We start from the raw sequence: 25,131 nt of genomic DNA, 5'->3' as shown, positions 1-25,131 counted from the left end.
TTTAAGAAATGAAGGTCAGTCAATCCAAAAAACTTTGAAAGTATCCTCAAGTGCAGTTGCAAAGACCATCAAATGTTATGATGAAACTGGCTCTCATCAGGACCGCTCCAGGAAAGGAAGACGAAGAGTTACTTCTGTTGCACAGGAGAGGTTCATCAGAGTTACCAGCCTCAGAAACCATAGGTTAACTGCCCCCCAGATAATAGCCCATCTATTCTGGTTTGTTTAACAAACCAACTTTTTTTGTTGTTTAACAAATTTACTACATGATTCTTAATGTGTTCCTTCACAGTCTGGATGACTTCAGTATTAATTTACAATGTAGGAAAAAAAGAAAAACACTCAATGAGAAGGTGTGTTCAAACTTTTGACGGGTACTGTATATAGAACCATGACAGGTATAATCCTACTTTGTTTTCTTAAATCTTCACTATGTATCAAGATGCCCCGTTCCTACTGTTCTGTCTCGTCGCTGCCCAACCCAGCTTGCCCACTGCGATTGCTGTCCTGCTCTGGATCTTTGCATTGTTTCACTCATGTCTCACTATATAACTGCATTGACTTTTACATTAACACTGAACATGTGTTCTACACTCGCACGTTTGCCAGAACTCTTTCTCACTAGTTTCGTCCAGTTATTTTTGTCTTTCTAATTTGCTCTGCTATCTGGTCTCAACCAGAGGAGGATGGGTTCTGCTTTTGATTCTTGGTTCCTCTCAAGTTTTTTTTCCTCTCGTACTGAGAGAGTTTTTCCTTGCCACTGTTGCCGCTGGTTTGCTTAAAAGAGGCTCAGGCCTGAATCTCTGTAATGCTGTTTTGTGGCAACTTTCATTTTGAAATATATATTAAATATATAAATAAATCTATAAATAAGTTTGAATTGAATTTAACTGAAATGTTCTTTGTTTGCTTAAACTGTTCTTCACTATGAGAGAAAAAATTGTTTGTAGATGATACTTTATAAAAGCATTGAAAATTTAATTATAAGCCTCATCTTGTTTAGAATCTACTTTGGCAAGAAGGTGCTGGTCTTTATTGGTACCTAGAATTATGAAACAGCAAGGGAAACTTTTTCATACAAAGGCCCAAGATTTGGAAGCCCCACAGATAGTCCTTGCTATTAGATTATGTGCAATGTCTTTATATACTACTACTACTAATAATAATAATAATTATTATTATTATTATTATTATTATTATTATATACATATAATAATAGCAGTAATTAATATGGACTAAAATAAATAACAACACAGTTACAAACAATTAATAAAGTAAAGAAAGTAGTAGAAAGTATAAAATAGTGTAAAAGTACATACATAAATCACTGTCCCTCAAATGCAGAAAGTTCACCATTATAGCTGTAAAATGTGTATTAAACATACTACCACTGTAGTGCAAAAATCTCAATTTTCAAATAGATCATATTATATTGCATGGTGAAGGGATCAGCAGAAATGGTCCAAATTATTTGAAATTAAATCTATTTGCATTGACTTGCATTGGCATGCAGTTGTGACAGAGTGTAGACCTCTGTGCTAAAGGAAAATTAGGAGAACAAAAAAAGAAAACAGGAAGAAGAAAATTTAGCTGTGTCATCAGTATGTGTTGACATGTTAATATGATCAAGAGAGGCTGATAATAATGATGATGAGCAGGTTGAGTTGGGTGCATCGGTTTTTGGATGATGAAGATTTCCGATTCTCATCGATTCGCATTTTCCAATAAAGTACAAATTAAACCCCGATCATGCTTCTTCAGCTTCAGCTCAAATGCAGCAGAGTCAATGCAAAGTGCTTTTAGTAAGAAAGAACAATTCCATCAAGGCAGTGCCAATGCAGACCTCATCGGTTTGCTCTGCACCAGAATCCAGCACATAAACGGTTTAAAAACCCCACGAGGCTGAAATATCTCACGGCAATTATATCTTAAAAAGTCAGACACAATTCTAAAAACACCTATCTACAAATAATTATCCTGCGCTACGTTTGTGAGGGGAAAATAGCCTCACCTAGGCATGCTGTTTTCTCTCACTGAGGTAATATTCCAGCATATGGGGCAGAAAAAAGCCAGCACAGTTTCATATACCTCCCGCTGAACCGGTGGGATATTTCTTCTTATGGCCATCTCTTGAAGAACCTTCAGAGAAAGCGCATGTAGAGAAGTCTTGCTTCATTAAATGAGCGACTGATTCATGTAGAGACTGGTTGAATGGTTTTATGATAATCCTATTACAAATATATGTGTCTTGCTGTTGGAAGACATGAGAGCATTCCAGATATGAGTGATGATGTTATTAAATGCACTCCATGGTAAAGCATTGTCTAGATACAGCAATGTGAAATACTGCCTTCTGACAGGATTAATACCCTGGTAATATTTTTCTTCATCATTTACAGGGGTACAGTGCCCTCTATTATTACTGACACTCTTGGTGAAGATGAGCAAAAATTGCTGTCTGGAATGATGGTGCTCCATCCAATATGTTTGGGAGGAGTTGGGGAGTTGGGGATGAGGTGGGGTGGTGATTATCCAACATCCTGACCTCACTAACTCTCTTGTTACTGAATTAAATCAAATTCTTACAGCAGTGCTCCAAAACCTAGTATAAAGTCTTCCCTGGACAGTAGAGACAGTTCCTCCAACAAAAGCAGAATTAACTCTTTTTAATATCCTTGATTTCAGAAGAGACAATGAATGAGCAGGTCTTCCAATAATTTAGTCCATATAGTGTGTGAGTATCCACACACATGCACATACATGCATACATACATACATACATACATACACACAGTATTAAATAATAAATCACCAACCCACACAGTCATTTTCAGGCCCAATGGGATTAATTAGCTGTGTCAGGTTTTAGGTAAGACTCCAAGCAGTTCTATAGTAAGGGAAGAAGGGAATAATGTCTCCTGGCAATGGTAGGCAGTGAAAACAGGGCTTGTGAATGTCAATTATGCATTAAGTGGAGCTGTAGAAAATCAGCACACTACTGTAATGGTGAACAGAAGCCTTACAGCCACATGTTCACAGCAGTTAACGCAAACGCAGAGGTAAAGCTGTGTGTGTAGAGAAAAAAGTGCTGGAATTAACAGGGGATTGGAGTCATATATAGCAGAGATTGAAAGATAATAATCCTGCAATGGTCTAGCGGTGATCCTATTAGAAACATATTTGCATAGCTGTTTCTTAAATTGGACGTAAGGACGTTGTCAGCCATTAGAACATTGCAGACTGGAGAATGATGAAGGTTATTAAATACACTGCTGTGTATTACTGTGGGATATTCTACATCTAGCTTGGAAAAAAACACTTCTCTGGCAGGGCTTCTTGCTCTGCTAAAAACCTATTCTAAGTGATTTGTGTTTTATATGTTAATTACGCTGCCTTCCTCTTATTATTATTCAGCATTAGCCACCCGCTCCTTCTAGAGCTTTCTTACTGGAGCTATAAAACTTTAGACAATGGACTCATATTTCACTACTGCTTTTTGTACTGATTGTCTGATCTACTCCCTTTTTTCTTCCACTCTTTCTTCCACTCCATATTCAGCTCCTTCTCTTTAAAAAGCTATCAGATGCATACTCCTTCCCTACCCCTTCTTTTTTATCCTTTTGTAACTGCGTCCACTTTGTGAACACTGTAATTAGAGGCACCAAACACTTTAAACTCCTTGCCAACTGTGTGCTTCTGCTTTTATTCCAGTCACACATTTTCACACAAGGAACTTGCCAATCAAAACAGTGACACTCATTTTCAGCTTTAAGCTGAATGTGTGTGTGCATGTGTCTTATTCCTTACATATTTAATTAGTACCTAGGTAATGAGTCACATGCTGTTTTGAGGGCTGGTTGTTGACTCAAAGGTGAGGAAGAAATAGAAAGAAGGATAGAAAGAGAGAGAGAGAGAGAGAGAGAGAGAGAGAGGGAGAGAGAGAGAGAGACTCATTAAATAACTCATTCACATGGTAACAACTTTGTAAAATCCAGTAGCGAACAGCTGGAGCATACAGCAAGTTGCCTTATTGGTATACATCATTATCTGTTGTTGTTTACCTTCTTTGCATTTTGGAAACACAGACTACCAGCAGGATATCAATAGACAGACTGATACTGTAGTAATCACATTTTCCACCCCAAATTTCCTAAAATGTATTTTCTTGAAGCCTCATGACCTCAAAGAAGGTCAGTCTTACCATTAGTAAAACTCAAAATAAAAAATAATATCATACCAGTCCTCTATAAACGGGGTGTCTGGTATAATTTCTTTGTGATTGCTTTTCTAGTCGCTACACTCAGTATTCCAAAGAAATATATTGTTTTTTTACACAACATCAGGCATAGGATCTGCTTGTGTTCATGTATTAGTTCACTTAATGTTAAATGTTGCTGATCAAATCATAAACAGCCACATTAAACATAAACAGTCCATATTATATGTTTAAATGTTTGTGGACAGCCCTTCTAATGAATGCATTCAGCTACTTCAAGTTGCACCCATTGCTGACACAGATGTGTAAATACACACACAGACAGCTTGTCTAGTCCCTGTAAAAAAGTACTGCCAATAAAATAGGACTTTGGAGCAGATCAACATGAACATATTGGCACAATGCCTAATGCCAGACGGGGACTAGAGGGGTATAACACCCCCAGCATTGAGCTGTGGAGCAGTGGAACTGTGTTCTCTGGAATGATAGTGCTCCATCCATTAATCATCCAACAACTTCAATAATGCTCTTGTATCTTAATGCAGTCAAATCCTCACAGCAATGTTCAAATGTAGTTTGTATAAATTATTATGTGTTCAGGTAAACATCCCAAATGTGGGCAGTTCTATTACTTGCCTTTGCAACGTACAAAGCAGAAAAGCCTCGGATTGGCTCCAGTCTTACGCTTGTTATCAACTCCTTAACAGGCATATTTGTGCTGAGAGGACATAGAGGTATGTGCTGATATTGAGGGAGGATCCATTCTTAAAGGGTTTAAGGTAAGGCATTTGCCCCCCAACACACACACACACACACACACACACACACAGTGACAGTAGATATAGACTTAATTTTCCTTCAAACTAAACCTACATCAAAACCAGCCTCCTGACTAAGTGTTTAGTGGAGAAGAAGTCCTTATTCAACACACAGTTCACCAAAACAAGCATGTCTCCTTGCTGTCCTGTCTTGGCTGAGCTTCTTCTGAAGGTGCCCAGCAGCTGCTGCCAAATGATATTAACTGTGGGCCATTACGAGGAGCAGCATGAGCACCTGAGCAGAGAGAAAGAGAGAAAGAACTTGAACACCAGGGTCAAACAGCAGGTGTAGCCCAGGGGCAGTTGTAGCAAGGCTCAGGAGGGATGCAGCTTGAGGGAGCAAAACCACATGTTTTAGTCACTGTCTGCAGCTCCTGTTCTCACCCAAGGTTTGAGTGACTGCTTCTTATGGGTGAGGTGTAGCAGGGATAGCCGTGGTCTAAAGGTTAGAGAAGGTCGCCGGATGGATCCCCTGGACCAACAAGGAAGTGGCGGGTGGGGGGGAGTGAAGGAACTGTGCTTTCGATTCCTTTTCCATTCACAGGTGGCGGCCCACTGCTCTAAGTGTGTGTTCTCACTTCTATGGACGGGTTAAATGCAGAGCTGTGCAATGGCTGAATCCTAAACGGTGATGTCCTAGGATATGGAATGCAAGAGAATTTCATCATCCCATATCCCCTAAAACTCAATCATTTGTATGTAGTCTGAATATTTTAGATGGAAATCTTAACTTGGTTAGGCTTGTCCAAATATTTGACTGTTTTATGTTTTATGGGATAATGACAGTACTATTGCTGCTGGATTACTGAACTCGACAGTGCAGGCATACAGAGAGAAGCACTCTTGTGTCCAATGAAATACATTGAAATATGGAAAGCAAATTAAGAGCTTAAATCAGAGCTTAACACAAAATCCTCTTATGGCACAATAGGTCTATATAGAGAAACAAACAGAAACTGATTAGAGCAAGATAGAGCAGCCCACCATGTGAAAGGCAATTATGTCAAGACAGAATTATGCAGAGGAGTCCTTGCTGCAAATAAATAATTCAGAATGTTGTGTGGCAACATGAAACTAATAACAGTGATTAATTAATAATGAAGTGTTTTTTTTAACCGCCCTGAAGGTGTAGGAAGAATATCACAACAATAACATTCTCAAATTTTAAACAGTATGCAAGACAATGCTTCATGTTCTAGTTCAGGTTTTTACCATTAACCCCTTAAGCAACCTATGGCCTGCGTGTGGGCTGAAAGTGTTTTTACAAACTGCTATAACCAAAGAATATCCCCACCAGTTTGAACAGAAGCCCCTGTAGTTACTGAGTAACTTAGTACACCTTAGTGTGTAATAAGCCTTTCTGCATTAAGGGGTTAAATGACCTAATTTCTCCCTTCTACCTGGTTTTCAGAAGAAGTTCATTCTCTCTGTAGATCAGCTTGAGTTAGACATGCTGGACATATTAAGATGTGAATGAATGGTTGGTATACTTAGCATACTTTATAAATATGATAGGAAAACGAGGATATTACAGCAGTAATACATGGAAAACAGTTGCACTAATAATGTGCACTAGTTTGGGCATCCCTGGTCAAAATATCTGTTACTATGAAAAGCTATGTATTTTTTTTTATTTCCACCTTTTAGCATTTTTTCAAAATAACAAAAACAGTAAATGACCTGAATCAAAGGTATGGTCGGCCTGCATGTTTAGAACTTAATTTAGAATTAAAGGCTTTTAATTTAATTGTATTTTTTTCATATATTTGTTTTTGTTTTGTTTTTTTGTTGTTTTTTTTTTGGGGGGGGGTGTTTCAACCATTCTTCTGGGCAAAATGCTTCTGCTTCTATGAGGGTCTTAGGCCATCTTGCATGCACTGCTTATTTGAGGTCTATCTACAGATGTCATTGACTTTTAGGTCAATGGAATGGGAGGGCTATGGTAAAACCTTGATCTTGTAAACTGTGAGGCGTTTTAGGATCATTATCTCGCTAAGGAAAGCTCTTTTTTTCAGCTTCACTAAAACAGTGTCTGCGTCTCAATTGCCTATTACACACTACTACCATAAAATACATACTATATAATAATGTTAACAGTACAGGATTGACAGGTTAGTACACAGAATATTAACATACTGGTCAGTTTTGTACTAACAGAAAGTGAAGGAAGCGTTGCTATGCCAACATGCGTCACCGCTGCACCTGCAGTGTTATCCACCTTTTTTTCAAATTTTTCCAGACACAAGTAACTTTACCCTTTCCATTTTGCATTGGATTGTGGGATGTTGGTGTTTACTGCATTGCATGTATGCATTGTGGAGATTTGAGTATATTCAACTCATGCATATAGTATATTGTGTGCATATAGTATATTGTATACCAGTGTGGTGGTTGCTCAGTATTTGCTGGTATTTCATTCATTCCATTCTTTCCTCTACTAGTGAAACGTTCCCTGTGCCACTGGCTTCAACACGAAGCCAAAGCATGATCAATCCACCTTCCTGTTTAACAGTTGGAGAGGTTTTTTTCATGACATCATCTTTTTCCTCTACACATACCCTTTGTTCATTTTAACCTTATCAGTCCACATGATTTTCCAAATTGCATGTTTGGAAGGTTGTTCAGATGTTCCTGTGAAAACCTCTTACGTCCAATTTTGCTTTTTCCATCAAGGTCATATTAGTGCAAGTGTCGCTGCACAGTAGAATAGTGCACCATCACTCCAGAGTCTGCTAAATCCTCCTAAAGGCTTTTGCAATCAAATGTGGGCTTTGAATTGCCTGTCTTGCAATATTACGAGCAGTCCTTTCAGAAAGTTCCAGACCTTAACTTAACGTCCATCGTTCATTTTTCCAATATTGTACAAATCTTTCTGTGTGAAAAAAAGGAATGATAAAGGGCTCCAGTAATAGGTAAGTGGTCTGCGATAGTAACCATAAATGCTCATCATGTGTGAAAGTTTCAATGTTGCTCAGTCATCTCTTCACCCTCTTCCATCTCGTCAGTGCATGCATGACATTTGTATCTACCAGTTCACTCCACAGATCAGGCAATATCGCCTGTAGAAAATCTGTATGAACGCGAGGCTGTGACAGCAAAACAACACTGATCTTGCCGTACCCGTCAATCAAATCATGCAGCATGACATTTCAGACCAGTGAAAGAGGGAAGAAACAGTAAACCATCCATTATTAGGATGTGTGTCTTTCTGCAAGAATGTGAGAAGGTGGACAAACACCTACAGCAAGAAAAAGTGAGGATTTAAAAGATGATGAGATAGACAAGAGATCGGAGTGAGAGAGATGGAGAGTGGAGATAAGAGGATGACTCCAGAATTGCCAGGAGAGGGGTTTAAACACCACTGGACCGCCATTTAGGTAATTGCTTAGTTTCAGTCCCTTCACTCCAGGGAACCACCAAACAATTTCACTTATCTCCTTGACATTTCACTTAATTTACTGCCCTCAGTATGTGTGTGTGTGTTGGGGGACAGTGTGTTTGTGTACAGTAGGTTGGAAGAGCTCTCATGGGTGTGTGAAGTGAGCTTAAAGACAACATTATACAGAGAATAATCTCAGGAATGTGTAAATCTAAGTCACTCACAACCTTCCATTTTTCTGTTTTAAACTAGGGTTGGGTAATATCCCAAACAATAAAGACCACACTTAAAGCTGCAACTTTGTAACTCACATATTTGTAGAATATTCACTGAATATATAAAAGTAATGTGCCTCATGGGAGAAGCAGAGTAAAGACTTTTAACAGCACTAACCAGATACCCCTCTGAAGAGTACAGCACTCAGCCCAGCGCAGTGAGTATCAGCAGAGCTAGCACAGATACCACAGTGCAGTTCTTCACAGGAATTCACATCCTTTTAAATGTGGTTGATTCCAAAAAGAAATGTACATGTCATCTTCAGAGACACTGCACAGAGCATTACAGAAGTCCTGCATGATGATGCATTACAAAGTTTGCTTTAGGTTAATGTGGCATCCAGTCCCGTCTTGACTGGTATTGGGGATTGGCCAATCGAGCTGAAAGACAACTGGTCTTGTCCCCTAAACAGTCCATCTTTAACAATTTGTCCTAACTAATACCATACAATTCTGTTTCTCTTTTTCAAAGAAGATTCACAAGTAGGAATCAAATTTCTTTATTTAATCATCTCATGTCTGGTTTCACTAGGCCTTGGAGAAAGCACTGGAGAATCTGTGAGCGTTAAGACTTAAATCAACATTCTGCTCAAACAGGAACTGTGGACAGAGGAGAGGGGTTGAGCCTGGTTGAACCTGAGTCCAGCCCAATCATAATTAATATACTGATCAGTGCTGAATCTGCTCCTAATAAAAGAGGGCATCTCACTTAGCATAGTTAATTAGGAGCTAGCGCCAACAGACAACTCAGGCTTGACTCCACAGCATTTTTAATGTGTTTGACTTCAAAAAGCAAAGTATATCTTCAGAGACGCTGCGCAGAGCATTACAGAAGCCCTGCATGAAGATGCATTACCAAGTTTGCCTTGGCATCCAGCCCCGTCCTTGATCGGTAGATAAAAGACGACTGGTATTGGCCCCAAAAACATGGAACAGTCCATCTCTATATAGCATCTTTAACAATGTGTCTTTGGCAACCTGTTTAGGAACCCATTTTTCAGAGTATGTGTATACTGGCACCTTGAATGGTCAACCAAGACTACACATTCCAAATATTGGTGCACATCAATAGCTGCCAATAGCTGCTCAATAGCTTCCATTCTTTTTACTGCATTTGTATCTCTACAGACATTAATGCTGATGTAGGTATTTTAAAATGTCCATGTAATCTGTTCGATATTGCCATTGGCAGACGTATGTATATGAACAGCACATTGGCTTCTGGCCAGAATTCCCACATTCCTATTCTAAACAACACTTTCAACTCCACAATCCATTCACAGCACCTCACTTTATTTAATTCAACAGTCTGTGGCCAGGCGTAGGATTGTGCATTAGACAAACATGTGCTCCAAAAGGCCATGTAACCATATTTTAATCATTCTCTCCCTCCTCCTTACTCTTGTAACTGATATCATCCCTTTCTGTTTCTCTTGCTTCTCTTTTGCAAAGAAGATCCGCGATCAAATTTCTTTATTCAATCATCTCACGTCTGGTTTCACTAGGCCTTGGAGAAAGCACTGGAGAATTGGTGAGCGTTAAGACTTTTCAATTCACATTCTGCTCAAACAGGAACTGTGGACAGAGAAGAGAGGAGAGGACAGTGACCTGGTTGAACCTGAGTCCAGCCCAATCATTATTAATATACTAATCAGGGCTGCTTCTAATACAGGAGGGCGGCTCACTTAGCACTGGTTCATTAGGAGCCAGCGCAAACAGACGACTCAGGCACAGGCTTAAGTCAAATGTCAAATTGGTTCAATCTGGATTCATGGCGTCACTCTCTCCACACTACTCAGAGAGCATCACGCTACAAAGTGTGGTCAGAAAGTATGAGACACTAGAGTGAGAAATAAGAAGTTTCCCACTTAATCATAGATGGAAAACTCACAGGAGCAGCACAGGCAAGGCAGTATTGTAATTATGCAAGAGGGCCCAGTCAATATCTTAGCTGGCCAATAATATTAACCAATTTTGAAGGACTGCTGATTATTCAGTATCTCCTGCCTGTAAAACATTGAGATTTCGTGGCTTGTGGCAATGAAGGAATTACTAGTCATCTCTGACATGGGAAAAGTAAATCATGTTGTAGAGCTAACAGTCACTCCCTGACCAAGCGATTGTTAAGATAACAAGAACATGCTAAACAACTGCAAGTTTTACCATGAATCGCATGGAAACATGTAGGAAAACATCTTAAAAAATTGGAAAACAAGGTCAGTTGTCTTCTTTTTTAAGGAATGATGTGACTGTGTAAGTTGATGATCATCCTAAAACACTGGCTGCTTGAGAATTACTACAGTGTGGCATTTACTACATACGGTAACTTACAATAGATGGACAAAAGTATAGGGACACCTGCTCATTAAAAGAGTATTAAAAAGAGTGTATCCTGCTTTTGTTGGAATAAATGTCTCCAATGTCCAGGGAAGAAAACTTTCTACTAGATTGTGGAGGAGCATTGCTGTGAGGTTTTCATTGCATTCAGTGACAAGAGCGCTAGTGAAATCCGAATGTTGGATGATCACCACCCCACCTCATCCCCAACTCTAACTTATCCCAATAGTATTGGATGGAGCACCATCATTCCAGAGAACACAGTTCCACTGCTCCACAGCTCAGTGCTACTTCACACCCCTGTGGCCCATGCCTGGCATTAGGCATCCTTGTTAATGTCGCTATCGGCTGGCTGAATAGAATTGCAATAAATTTTGAACTGAATTGAAAAGGGGGTGGATAAGATGGTGATTGTGTTACTATTACTTCATTAAAGTATTGAAAGCTTTTGCTGACTAGCAGACAAAACAGAGACTTTGCAGTTGCGACTTACATTTTTGGGTTGTTTGAGCAGCGAAGGCACTTGTGCAGCCCCAGCACTTTTCAGGTTGTTAATATCATACACTACACCCAGACAATCAGGATTAGAGATGGATTATGATTACAATTTGACTGTACGCAACTGATGAGGAGCTAATTAACATAAACAAACAACACTGCTGAGAATGCTGGATCGCTCTTTCCCTCTGCAGTACAATATTTACATGATTTAAGACTTTGTAGGTCAACCCTGCTGTTGACTGAGTCTACAAAATTTGACTAAGAAATGACCCTGATATCTGATCACACACAACCTATCAGGATTGTCAGTTGACTGAAAATCCTAAATTTAAATTCCCTAAAATCAGTATCAATAGTACATACAGTAAAAGGGATAAACTCTAAAAACATTAAAAGTATGAAAAGCAAATGTGTGTAATGTGAGTGTGAGTTCAGTGTAGGCACAATCTGGTTCATATTCAAGCTATATGTCTCTATCTATTTCTGAAAGACAAAGCAAGGATGAGTGAGACAGAGTGATTGACATGTTATGGAAAAATTGAAAGGGCACGCTAGTCTTTGATGTCCATGACTCATGACCCCTAAGGCATGTGTGTTTGTGGGTGTGTATGAATGTATGTGTGTTCCACCCTTGCGTTTCACCTCATCCCCTCAGCGCGCCGACAGCACTTTCAGCATAAGTGTCTAGACTATGCGCATGCGCTCATACACACACACACAGCCACGGGCCAAGGACAAATAAACAATCTTGTCTGATTTATATAACAGTGGCATTTAGACCAGCAACATACTCCAAAACAGTAAGAAAACAGTCAGAATAGGAGCAGATGCTGGCACTGAAACGGTGGATCACATGGCCTGTAGCCTGACTTCTTCAGCTGTCAAGTGTAATATAATATTACTGATCAAAGGCAGATAGCAAAAAAGTGCATTTTCCCATTTTAACAGTTTTACCTGTACTGCCCTATGACACCCTGCAATTGACATCCACTATATCTTTCCATTTTCCAAGGAATAAGCTCATATGTGTATTTTCCATATTGTATATAAGTGACATACGCTCGATCTTCCATGCTACGAACCACTGGGTATACAGCTGTAACAGGCTAATGACTGTAGAATGGGTGGTTCTTTACCTAGAGCTGTGTACCGGCTAGAACCTGGCAATGTATCACAATTCAATATATTGAGATATATTGTATTTCTGTAAGCAAGGCAATATATCACAATTTCTTTTTAAATAAAATGTTAGGAAAACTGTGATTGTATAAAACTATCATATGCATGCATATGACCCTTTAAACATGCATATGCATGTAACACTGCTATCTAGTGGTCTGGGTTTAACCACAACACAAAACGAACCACTGACTGACACCAATCTTTGCATGTAAACATTAAAAATAAATACTGTTTTTTTTAGAATCAATACATTATTGCGAAAATTATATTACAATACTTCAATATTTTCTTACACCCCTATCAAATCTAATCTACCTAATGTTTTTATTCTACTTTAGATGTCGTAAAATTCACCTCCAGACTCACTAATATTGGTCATTGTTAAAGGCATTACCATGTGGAATTGGAGCTTCCTGTGTGCTATGTTCTCTGTCACTTTATAAAATACACCTTTATTGTTGGTTGCACTGCACATTTACATTCATGGCATTTAGCTGATGCACTTATATAGAGTGACTTAGAAGGTTACTCGTATTACAGAGGAAGGCCAATTTAGTGTTAGGAGTCTTGCCCAAGGACTCTTATTGGTGTAACACAGCATAGTCACCCAGACCAGGAATCGAACCCCAGCCTCCCACATGGTGTGGTAGCTCAGTGACAAGTTGTGGTGCTATCTGTTGCGCCACACTAACCGTGCAATAAATTTTTTGAGTAAAGAATGATATAAATGAGGGCTGCACAATACTGAAAAAAACATTTCTTTTCAAATATATTACGATATTAAAGTTTTTCACCAGATTTAACATTTAACTTCATGTAATCTGAGAAAAAAAAATAGCCATAGAAATGATTTTGGTACTATATAGAACCCTTTGGACTAAGACTGTAAAACAAGTTTCAGCGTTCACATCCTGCTTCTTCTTTTCAGTTCTTCACTTGTTCATCAAATGTAATCTTTCAGCCTCACTGGTGCCTTTACTTGCAGTCTAGGTAAGTCCTCCCTAAGCATGTCCTCCTTTTTTGGTTCCAGTTCCTCTCTTTCACTGCTTGTTAATACCATCTCCTCAGAAAAGAGAGAAAAAGCTGACAGAAAAAAGCTTTCCATCCAATATGGATCAGACTGCAGCTCAAAATGAATGGCAAGTGAACTATTACCTAATGCAAGGACATGTTTAATAAGAATGTTACTGAAGCAGAAACAATGTGGAGCTCAACCCGCAGTGCTGCAAGCATATACGATCTGCTCATTAATTTATATATACAGCAGTCAATGTTACAGCACAGCAGGCGACCTGTTACATCAGTCAATATCAACTGCTTGCTTTCACGGCTGGAGCACTCTAAATCTGGTAGAAAGAGCTCATGTCAAGTCTCTGTACTAAATGAACTGTTCATTAATCACAACATGCTGCATTTAATTTATTTGATTAGTGGAAAAATTCCAGAATTAAGGTAGCGGATATGCTATATGGACAAAAGTATTGGGACACCTCTTACTGATAAAATTCAGGAGTTTTATTCAGTCCCACTGCCGCAGTCTTTACACACATTAGTGAAAAATGGGTGGTTCAAAAGAGCTCACTGAATTCCAGCATGGTTCTGTACCCTGTTAAAAGCATAAGATCCTTCAGGAACTTTTGGAGGTTCTTCAGTTTGAAACTGTGGAAAACTGTTGAAACGGTGCTTTGAGGAACCTTCAAGGAACCCTTTTCATCTGAAACCTTTTGTAGAAGGCTTACCAAAGCACCTTAGTAGGTTTCTCCACATTTTCAAACTGAGAAACCTCCAAAAGTTCAGCAATGAACTTTTAACAGTGTAATAAGATGCCATAGTTGCAACAAGTCAGTTGGTGAAATGTCTTCCCTTCTAGATATTCCACCATCAACTATGAGTGGTATTACTGAAAAGTGGAAGTTTAGGAACCACAGCAAGAGATTACAAAGCAGCGTCACCGAGGGCTGAGGAGCATATTGTCTCAGATGCTCTGCTGACTCAATAACTGCAGAGTTCCAGACATGCTGTTAGAGTTGCAAAGGGGGACCAACTTTATATAAATGCCTGTGGATTTAGAATGGGATATCATATAAAATCTCATGTAGGTGTAATTTGTAGGTGTCTGAATACTTTTGTCCATATAGTGTACATTTACATAGTATGCCCATGACAATGGAATTAAGCATTCTTCAAGCAACATTTTCATATATTCTCACATATACTCATTTCTCACGGATGTTCACCCAGTTGTGACTGAAATGCGTTAATAACTGTTTATCCAGCCGGCACTATTAACTGACACAGCTAATAAAACGATTAACCTCATGCAGTATCACAGTTATTTGCAGGTCAATGTCTCCATTTACATTTATGGCACTGAGCAGACTCTCTTATCCACAGCAATTTACAAAAGTGCTTTGTTGCACATTCACTAAGCCTTCCTAGCTAGTGTGAAAGGCCAAAGAAAACCTTCAGCCTAAGATACTCATAGACACTGTCACTGGGGTAAAGAGGATGAGCCTCTGCAGATGATTAAAACTGATCTGTGAAGAAGCTGTTGGGCATCACACCGACCACTTTTAGAAATCTGTGGTCAGGCAGAATGAAAAAAAGGAAACATTTAACTCTGAGCAGTTGCAGCCACTGTTGATAAAACTTTGTACATGCCAAGTACAAAGGGCTCTATATAGTACTGAGAGGGGTTCACTGACTCTTTTTTAGTGTAATGTAGAACCATTTTTAAAGGTTATATAGAGAACTGTCTACAAAACATTTGTAAGCAATCCATTGCCACCAATCCCATTATTTCCTACGAGTAGTTTCCTGTATGTGATGATCCTGAGGAAAGTGCTGTTCAATTTGTGCATATATATGTACGAGAGGAGATATTTTTTGTTTCGATTTTTAACAAGATTGATTAGAATTCAGTGTAAATATAGTCTTATATATACAACTCCTTTCATATTTGGCATGTTTCTGTCATTTGTAATCATTAAAACAAAATAATGATGGCTATGCTGGTGGAAATCATGTGTAAATATAAAATTATATATGTAATATGTATATATATGTAATTATTATATATATATATATATATATATATATATATATATATATATATATATATATAATTTAACATGTAACTATCATATAACTGCCATATAATTGTGTGATTTATATAGTACAGCAATACGGTTGCAATGGCTAATTGACCTAGTCGACCAAAATTGACAACCAAATTATTTTACAATTAATTTAATAGTTGATTAATTGCTGATGTCATCACCAATATGGTGGCTCCAGTCAGACTTTGTCAAATTAAAATTCAATAATACAAACCAAGAAGTCACACAACAGACATTCTGACTAAGATATTGTTGACTATTTTTCCTTTTTGCTGATCTGAAAAATGATGGTAAAACTGATTTAGTTTTGTTAAAATTTATTAAGGTTTTCAATGTTGACAGGAAAAAGATATTGGAGTTTTATTCAGTGAATTTTTTATGTTACTCATCTTTATTGTCAACCTCAACAAACATAAAGCTTCATAAAAGCCACATTAGTTATTTAGTAATTAAGTGACTCATTGTCTGAATAATCGATTATTTACTTCAATAATTAACAGATTTCCTCAAAATAGTCCTCTATTGCAGCCCTGCAGAGAAATTTAAACACATTATAGCAAAATAAACAATCACATCAAATGTTTAAGTATTAAACCTATGAGGATGAAATGAAATGAGGTTCAAAAAATGTTTAAAAAGTAGTCTTTAACAGTGTTCACTCTGAGACTGAACCTTTGTAGGCCAAGTATGCTGAAGAATTCCATTATGGGTGCATATTAAACTGAGTCTGCTCAAAAATCAAATCATACGCTACAACCAGTGAATCCCCAACTTCATTTACATGAATTTGTTTTGGCTCTGGACCAGTGGACAGTGAAATAACCATACACATGCACAACGCCACCCCCCGTCTCTCTCTTTTTCTCTCTCTCTGTTTCTCTCACATACCAGTCAACCAGTCAGAAGTGTGAACAGTGCTTCATTATGGAGGACAGGGTTGAGAAGTCGACCTCACCACTAAACAGATGGCAACCAAGCAGAAGGCTGTGCGGTGCTCCTATTTGGCGTAATTATATAAGGTGATTCTGTTTCACCTCGTCTGAAACATCCCCTCCCTTCCTCTCCCAAATCCCTGCCGCCCTCGCCTGTCTCACATTTATATGTGCATTTCAATGAAGACCAAGCGATCCCCTTTGGACATGTTTAGATGACAAGTAGATGGAATTATCATATCATCAAAAGCACTCCACCATTCATTACGTCTGCGACGTAAATACACAGTGCTTGAGGTTAGTGGCTAAAAGCCTGAATCACTGGGTCTGAGAACACAACCACGCAGCGTGATAATGTTAAATGTGGCAGCTTTCATCTGACACATCTATGGGTGGGCGATATGGCAAAAATATAGCATGACACTTGAAGGCATTTTCACAGTACACCAGAAATATCCTGATATTTATTTACAGTTATTAACTTTTAACTTTTACTTGTGATTGCAAAAATAATCTTTTAAACTTTTACGAAGGACAGAAGATTTAAAAAATCTATGACATGCCACATCATAAATGCAAATGCAGCCATCCAATCAGCTCCTTGGTTCTATGTAGTTAATGTAGTTATACAGGGTTCCTACAACTGACTTATCTATCTTTTGTAGCAACTATTGTGACGTGCTTTTTGACATGCTTGGCAAAAATCCCAATCCCTGGTGATGCCACGGCCATTCGTGGTCTGAAGTCCTTGGCATCTCAACTGGACAACTGGGCATAGCACAATGCTATGCTAGCCAACCAGTTAGAAAAGAAGCAGTTGGCTGGCTTCACATGTCTCAGAAGAAGCACATGCTAACCGTCAACCTCCCTGTTCTGGTAGCATCGTGTGATGGGGGAGTCTACTGATCCATTAAGTCCTGGGCCTCTGAAAAAGTAGGTGGGTAACCAAGATCCATTTTTTTAATGTGATATGTCCCACAGTGTCACATTATTCTACCATGACTAAAGGCTGGTGCCTACTGTGGAAATGGACTGGCGCAGTGCACATGCCGTAGTGCCAGACAGCACAGGGAACAGGGAAAGGAGTTTTGGGATTGTGTAGATAACTGGATGAAGGTGCAGTCTAGGCTAAGAGCACAGCTACTGCCATGGCAGGCAGGTGTTTATGGATCTTTTTTGTCTGACATTTTAGCTTTGACATTTGGCTAAGTACCATCTTTACAGGCCACTGAAGACCACTTTTTCATTTGCTTTTGATATGGGTTTACAGTGACGAGTCTTGGTAGGCTTATGACCAATTAGAGAAGTCCCAGGCCTATGTGTGTCACACTACCCAGTCCTTCCCGATCCTACCCGATCTCCTACCACCCTCCACCCAACTCCATTTCCCAACCTTCCACAACTCCATTTCCCATGATTCTACTCTTCTAGTCTACTCTTTTGGATTCCCCTTTATAAACCATATACATTATTTTACACCCCCAAACGTCTGGTTAGTTCTCCAAATGTTACAAAGTGCTTGGTCCTATAGCTTGAGGGTGGGCCAATAAAAAAGCATTCGTATAAGCATTTATATTTTACACTGGAACATCTACATGATCTATTGATTTTGTACTGTAAACTCTTATAGGTGCTCATTAGGTTGAATAAGAATCAAAGCATTATGCTTTATAAGGGTTTTATAACACTGCAACAGTTGATGCAAAAGAGCATTTTCTAGGCAGATCACAGATTCATGTTTTATATATATATATATATATATATATATATATATATATATATATATATATGCAGATAAGAGTGTTTTATTATTCATGCAGTTGCTCAGTGTTATGATGTAATGTATCACAGTAATGATAACACACTGTCATACTGTCCACCCCTACATGCACTGCTTCAATACACAATACACGTCTGCCTCAACACAAGCCGTGGCAGAGCAGGAGGTGTGCTGAGCTCCAGCGGACAGAGAAAAGCAGCGAGGGGATCATATCAGCGGCAGAAATCACAGCAATGATAAGCTACGTTATTTTATCTTAGTGTCATTTTACACTAGGTCGGTTTCAAGCAGCGTGAGGGAATGTAGTACTACAGAGAGTGCTGCTGCAGAGCGAGTGAGAGACAGACAGAGAAAGAGAAAGAGAGCGATACAACAAGAGGGGAAGGGAGAAAAGACAAAAGCATTGCAAGCTGAGATGCAGATAAGAGGAAGCAACAAGGGAAGAAAAAAAAGAAACATCATTGAACCTTCCCTAAAAAACTGTCTATCAAAAGTGTCGCGGTCAGCAATGGTCAAGCTGATAATGCCTGACTTCGGTTTGGGAGAAGAAAGAAAGTGAGAGATAAAGGAACTGACATACAGATCAAGAAAAGGTCGCAGCGAGAATAAAGCTGAGAGCGAGAGAGTGTGTAAAGGAGATGGAAAGCTAAAGACAGAGGCTCACAGCCTCGGGCCTGCTCCTCCTCTCAGCGGGGCGGCTCGGACCAATATGGGTGCTCCTGTCTCACTGCCGTCTCTGTGTGCTCCCTTGTGTCAAGACTGAAGCTATTACACTGATGAATCATTATTCACACTGCGCTCCAGCACTGTCCCCGGTGACTCCCCGAAAATGATGCGAGAGAGAGTGGTCAAAGTATATTTAGTAGATTTTACATCCTGTATCTTCAGAAGACTGCAGCTTAGAAACGCATACACACACACAAACACAGGATTTATAATCAGTTGTTGATGAAATAACATAATTAGAACATCCAAGTACTCCAGGATGTTCTAATTTGAATGTTTAGTCTTAAAAAAAAAGATTTATTGCAACATTATGTAGCAACTGTACCCTAAAATAGCAGTTTCCAAATCATGCTGCTGCTGTAGTGACTGTAATAGGGAGAATAGCCTCTCTGCCATCGCCACTCTGGGCTGGAACGCTGCTACTGCACTACGCAACTTTAGTGGAGCTGCATGAGACCTCTCTCCAGAACTGCGTAACACTGCGTATCCCGAGTTACATCAGTGTAAAATCCTATAGTCCTCAGTCCACATGCTTCTTTACCTTCAGGTGCCGCTTCTATATCTCACAGCTTGTCAACAAATGCATGCGAACAGTTGTCCGTGAGGGGGAATGCTTTTTTTACGGCAGTGGTGGTGTAAAAGTGAATTACACTCGGCGGCTCTAGGGGGAGCCCAAGAGCACAAATGAGCTTTCTCTAGCGTAGGGCTGCGTATTGGTGATAAGAACCAGTTGATACAATAAGTATCAAAACACAAGGGTGAGGATTCAATATATTAAAATATGTTACGATACTGCAAGTGCAATATATACATTTTGTTTCAGCAACAGGTCACTTTTTGTACAATCAGAATAGTGGGATCTGAAGACTGTCTGACACCAATTTTTGCATATAAACTGTTAATTAAATCTGATGCTGGATGCTATTCAATCCTGTTATTATTCAGAAAGGCCATGGGCAACACAGCATGAAAAATCAATCAAGGCAGACAGGAAAGGATGTCTTTTGTGAGTGTTTAGACATAGCAAAGAGCAAAGAGTCTCACCGCCTCATTCAGGAGAATAAACCTTTATGAGCACTTTTTACACACAGCTTGAATATCCATTAACTCAGTTTAGAGAGACCACACACGATGAAGACAAAGTAATCTTGTGGTTAAAAAGCTCTGGTTGCCGGGACACAGCTGATCCATCATCTTGATTGTCGCTTTGCCAACACCAGAGACAGCAAATGATTGGTGAAGTGAGTTTACATCACCTGCGAAAGTTCACAGTAATTCAACAGAAAAACAGTTGCATTTTCGCTGTCAAAAGATGACATGAACCACACAAATAAGCCATGCTCGGTGTGTAAAAGCCTTTAACACACTCATTCTCATGAGACAACAAGGGCTAATGACTGTCTTCAGGAAACTCAAGCGCCTGTGTAAACTGCTGATAAAGCTATAGTCATAAACTATCATGCTAATCACAATGTAACAATACACTACAGTACTACAAAATAATACTAAATAATATCATACACTATATGGATATAAGTATTGGGACACCTACACATTAAACCTACAGGAGCTTTTATTACATCTTATTCTAAATCCATAGGCCTTAATATGGAGTTACGTCCCTTCTTTGCAGCTCTAACGCATGGTTGAAAGTTTGGAACTCGGCAGTTATTGAGTCTGCAGAGCATTGGTGTTTTTTATGCACTATGCTCCTCAAAACTCTGCGACACGCTCTGTAACAGTACATGGTCTGCTACTTCATGAGTTGGTCTTTAGAACCACTCATTCTTTCACTAATGTTTGTAAAGACAGACTGCATGGATAGGTGCTTGACTTTATGCAGCTATGGCAATGGGACTGAATGGAAAACCTGAATTCCATGATTAAGAGTGCGTCCAAATATTTTTGTCCATCTAATGTAAGTGTAATATGATATTATTCATGATATTGTATTGTTTTAATTAATAAATAAATAGGATAAAAATATATTAGATCAAATAAAGAAAGTCTTCTTTTAACTGTATACATTGCAATCAAACGTAACAGAAAAGTGGTACTGCAATACTCAGCAAATCATACATCTTTAGAAATCACAACAGAATCCAATTGTGGTGATCGCCATCAAACTGCGGGCCTGAATTAATACAAGCTAGGAGGGAAATGGTCTGTCCATCCACAAATTATTCTTCATCAGCTCTAGGATTTCTATCAGTCTTCATATTTACATTTTCTTAGATGTAACACTTCATTTTCTGAGGCCTACGCTTGCAAAGCTACAGGCATTTACTTATTTCTTTGATTTACACTGCTGTGAGTGTCTTGCTCATTGTGTTTCCTCATTCAGATGAAAAGCTCTGCTCTACACCCTGACTAATCAGTCACTTTTAGAACCCTAACCTCTAGTCCTCTAATAACTGAACACGAGATTAAAAATACAAACCACCACATTAACATATCGTATCTCTTAAAGAGGAAATAGGACTTGTACATCTCCACCAGCAAGATTAAACTACAGGCAGACTGACGGTTACAACTATTTACATGACAAAACAAACTGCACAGTAATTTAAATGCATGGAGAAAGAACAAGGCAGCTATTTGTTCTGTTGCAGAACAAAAAAGGCAAAAAACAAAGAATAAAGGGAAGCAGAAACTAAAGACGGCGATCAGCTCATACATTGTCCCTCGAAACATTCGACTGCAGGAGAAGAAAGGCAGACTAACATTTATCTAACATTATTTAGGCAGTTTAGCCTTGATTATCCGGTTGTTACCTGGAACATGACAAATGCACTTACGCCCTTTTTACACTGTTTAAAATTCCTTGTTAACATCCCCCTATCTGGGATACTGCAATCCTTTTGTTGAGAGTATGTGTAAATCATGTTTCTGCCAATAGACTTTAAAGCCACAGATATTTAGCAAATTTCTTTGTTTTTATAAATTTTATGTGTTTTTCCCTTGTTTTCCAATTTGGTAATTAACCCACTCAGTTATAACTCCCCCTAGTGCTAGCAATGCTCCAAACACTAGGAGGCATGCTCAAATAAAAAGTTTAGAAAGAGTCCCCTTCTCCACCGTAATAGCTAACAGACACCTGTTTTGGCCAACATCACTTAAGGGGCCAACTACCCACCCTAAGACAGAGCACGGCCAATTGCGCTCTTTCAGACTCTGGTCACTGATGGCGAAGCGCCATGGCTCAGAATTCGAACTTAAGACCCCCTGGATTTACTGGTAGTACATTAGTCTGCTGAGCCACTTGGAACCCCTGTTTTCATTAAATTTATTGTCAGATCTTGCTACTAGCCAAAAGGTAGCTCTTCTCCTCAACTGTGAGGAACAATTTTAAAGTATTTACTTTTACTATCATTCTAATAATGGAGCTTTAAAATTCCCTTTATCCCTTTATTAATCATTTAAACCACCAACAGCTTTTACATTCAGATCTCAGTTTTTCTGCCATGAATCCCATTCCTTTCTCCAGTATTGTAGGCAGAAAGAAGATGCTGGTAGACTACTGCTCGGTTAACCTTCATTATAGCTTTAAAAGGTGCATTAGTTTTGCTTATTGATTTTTCACTCTAATGCAGGACAGTGATCAGGTTTCACACTAACATGCAGCACACTTTACCTGACGTAATGTGGACTATGCAACTATACTTCACATTCATATTTAAGCCTGAGTAGCATAATACAATATACATTAATTATAATTATAATTATAGATTTTGATAAATACTGGTAAATATATATATATATATATATATATTGGTAAACAATTATATACAGGATCTGAACACGTATGTACAGGTTGATGTTTCAACTGACATACAAATGGACATCAGTAACTGCTGTAAAAAGTTTCAAACCACAGCACATTACAGTAGTGAGTGTACTGTATTTCACTAGAGTAAAGGGCTCAACATTAGATCGCACTAACAGACCTATGAATGACATAACCAAGCTAAGTTCTCTTGGACCATCTCAAGAAGAGAACTAAAGATCTGAGTTGAAAAGTGTAAAGTGGATTCTTTCCCCTGTGGTATCTAATCCACCAAGACAACTCTGCCATTGGTTAGGACTTCACAAGCAGAACTGAAGGCCTAATGTATCAGATTAACCACCAACCTAATTAATAACTGACAATGGAGTCAATGAGTCATGTTCTAATTTTCAGTGGGCGCAGTCCTGAGAAACAATGTCACTCATGAGGTCCCAGATACAATACTGACTTTGATTGTGCTAATGTAACCACTTGATAGAAATGGGAAACAACAGTAGCAAGCTGCTAGTTTAGTGCTAACATATAAATAGAATCAGCTGGCAGAAATGAGCATCAACAATGTGAGATTTGACACTGATGGTCAGAAATAAAGGTCTAGGTTTATTAGTCATGGTTGACCATTGTTTTTCCCCAGTCCAACAGGAGTGAGCCTACTAAAGCAAGACATACACTACATGTATAAATGTTTGACACTTTTTCTAATGTAGCATTCAGTTATTTTAGGTTGCACCCAATGCTGACATAAATACACACACAGCTTGTCTAGTCACAGCAAGTCTGTCAAGAACTACTGTTGATAGAATAGGACTGTCTGGAATAGGAATACAACCCTCTGCAGCAGATAAACACAAACTTATTGGCACCATTGGCACCTGCCTTATATCCCTCTAGCCCATAGCATTAGGCATGCCTCATGCCTGGCATTAGGAATGGTGCCAATTGTTTCATGCTTATCTGCTCCAGACAGTCCTATTCTGTTGGCAATACTTGTCCACAAAAATCTGGACATATTCAGAATGTAGTGTATTTAGACTGAGCAATAGTCGCTGGATGGATGTCCTTACACAGTTTTCTTTGAAGCATTTATGAGCTTCTTTGCATGTTTGTTTGGCACATATCATGTTGTTTCACAAATCGTAACTCACTTAGCACTGTTTTGAATACTGCCTTCCCCACGTGTGAGACAGTGATATGTGATGTCACCCTGCTGGTATGTCAGTCGACTGTCTGACAGTTAAATGTTTCTGAGCAATGAAACCCAGCAGACTCTTTCATGAAAAGCAGACGTCTGGCTTGCAAGACTAGAAAGCTACTAACAACATATTGCATCACTGGTATGCCACTGAAGATAGAAATATAGGAAATATTACTGGCAGTCAAGGATAGGAAAACATACAGATTCTGCCTCATTCTAACACATTTCTCCACTGCTTTGTGTTCAGGCCTCATTGAACAAATCACCAGTGTTATGGTAATGTAGGCTATCACACTCTGTCTAGCTGCTTCCCCATCCAGCTTCCCAAGCCTCGAGCAGATTAAAAACAATTTATTGCCATTATATATTTTCGATGTAACTAAATGTAACTGAATAAATGTAAAACATGCGACATACAGTTTTCTGTTCTATTACAGCGCTACGGAAACTGCCACTGAATCAAAGATGTAATTCCACAGCGACGAAAGCAATTCCAAAGCAATCTCTTTCATCCGCTTTACGAAGGCCGATGAATCTGTCATTCAGAGAGTGAACGTGCTGATTGTGTTTAACACTAGATCTGCAGCAGAAAGAGGGGCTTGTAAATTGGCCCGTCTTAAGTAATTCTATTGAACCGGCGCAGAAGCAGTCAACGGTGCTTCAAGAGCTCCAGTGGAGATTGATTTTCACCACATGGCCCAGGGAGGCCAGCGTTTGTTATAGCTGATGCCGAGGAGACATGAAGTTAATGTTGAGATGTTTCCCTGTTCGCTAAAGTGCGATTCCAGCACTGACTGATATGCTGACTTTAGCTTCTCCACAGGAGGCCTGCATGGCCAAAACTGCCCAACCCCTCCCCCCCGACGCAAGGGTACCCATAAACG

At 39.0% G+C, this 25,131-nt stretch overlaps 1 protein-coding gene across 6 annotated transcripts in view; it reads right to left on the bottom strand.

The window, feature by feature from the left end:
• The window catches only part of rap1gapb (RAP1 GTPase activating protein b), a 102,804-nt gene that overhangs the window by 74,513 nt on the left and 3,160 nt on the right, over window positions 1-25,131 (bottom strand). The window lies entirely within an intron of this gene.

The sequence above is a fragment of the Salminus brasiliensis genome, chromosome 7 (assembly GCF_030463535.1).
Source record: "Salminus brasiliensis chromosome 7, fSalBra1.hap2, whole genome shotgun sequence".
NCBI lineage: Eukaryota > Metazoa > Chordata > Actinopteri > Characiformes > Bryconidae > Salminus > Salminus brasiliensis.
Note: the sequence above shows the minus strand (reverse complement) of the source record. Positions and strands in the feature narration are given on the sequence as shown.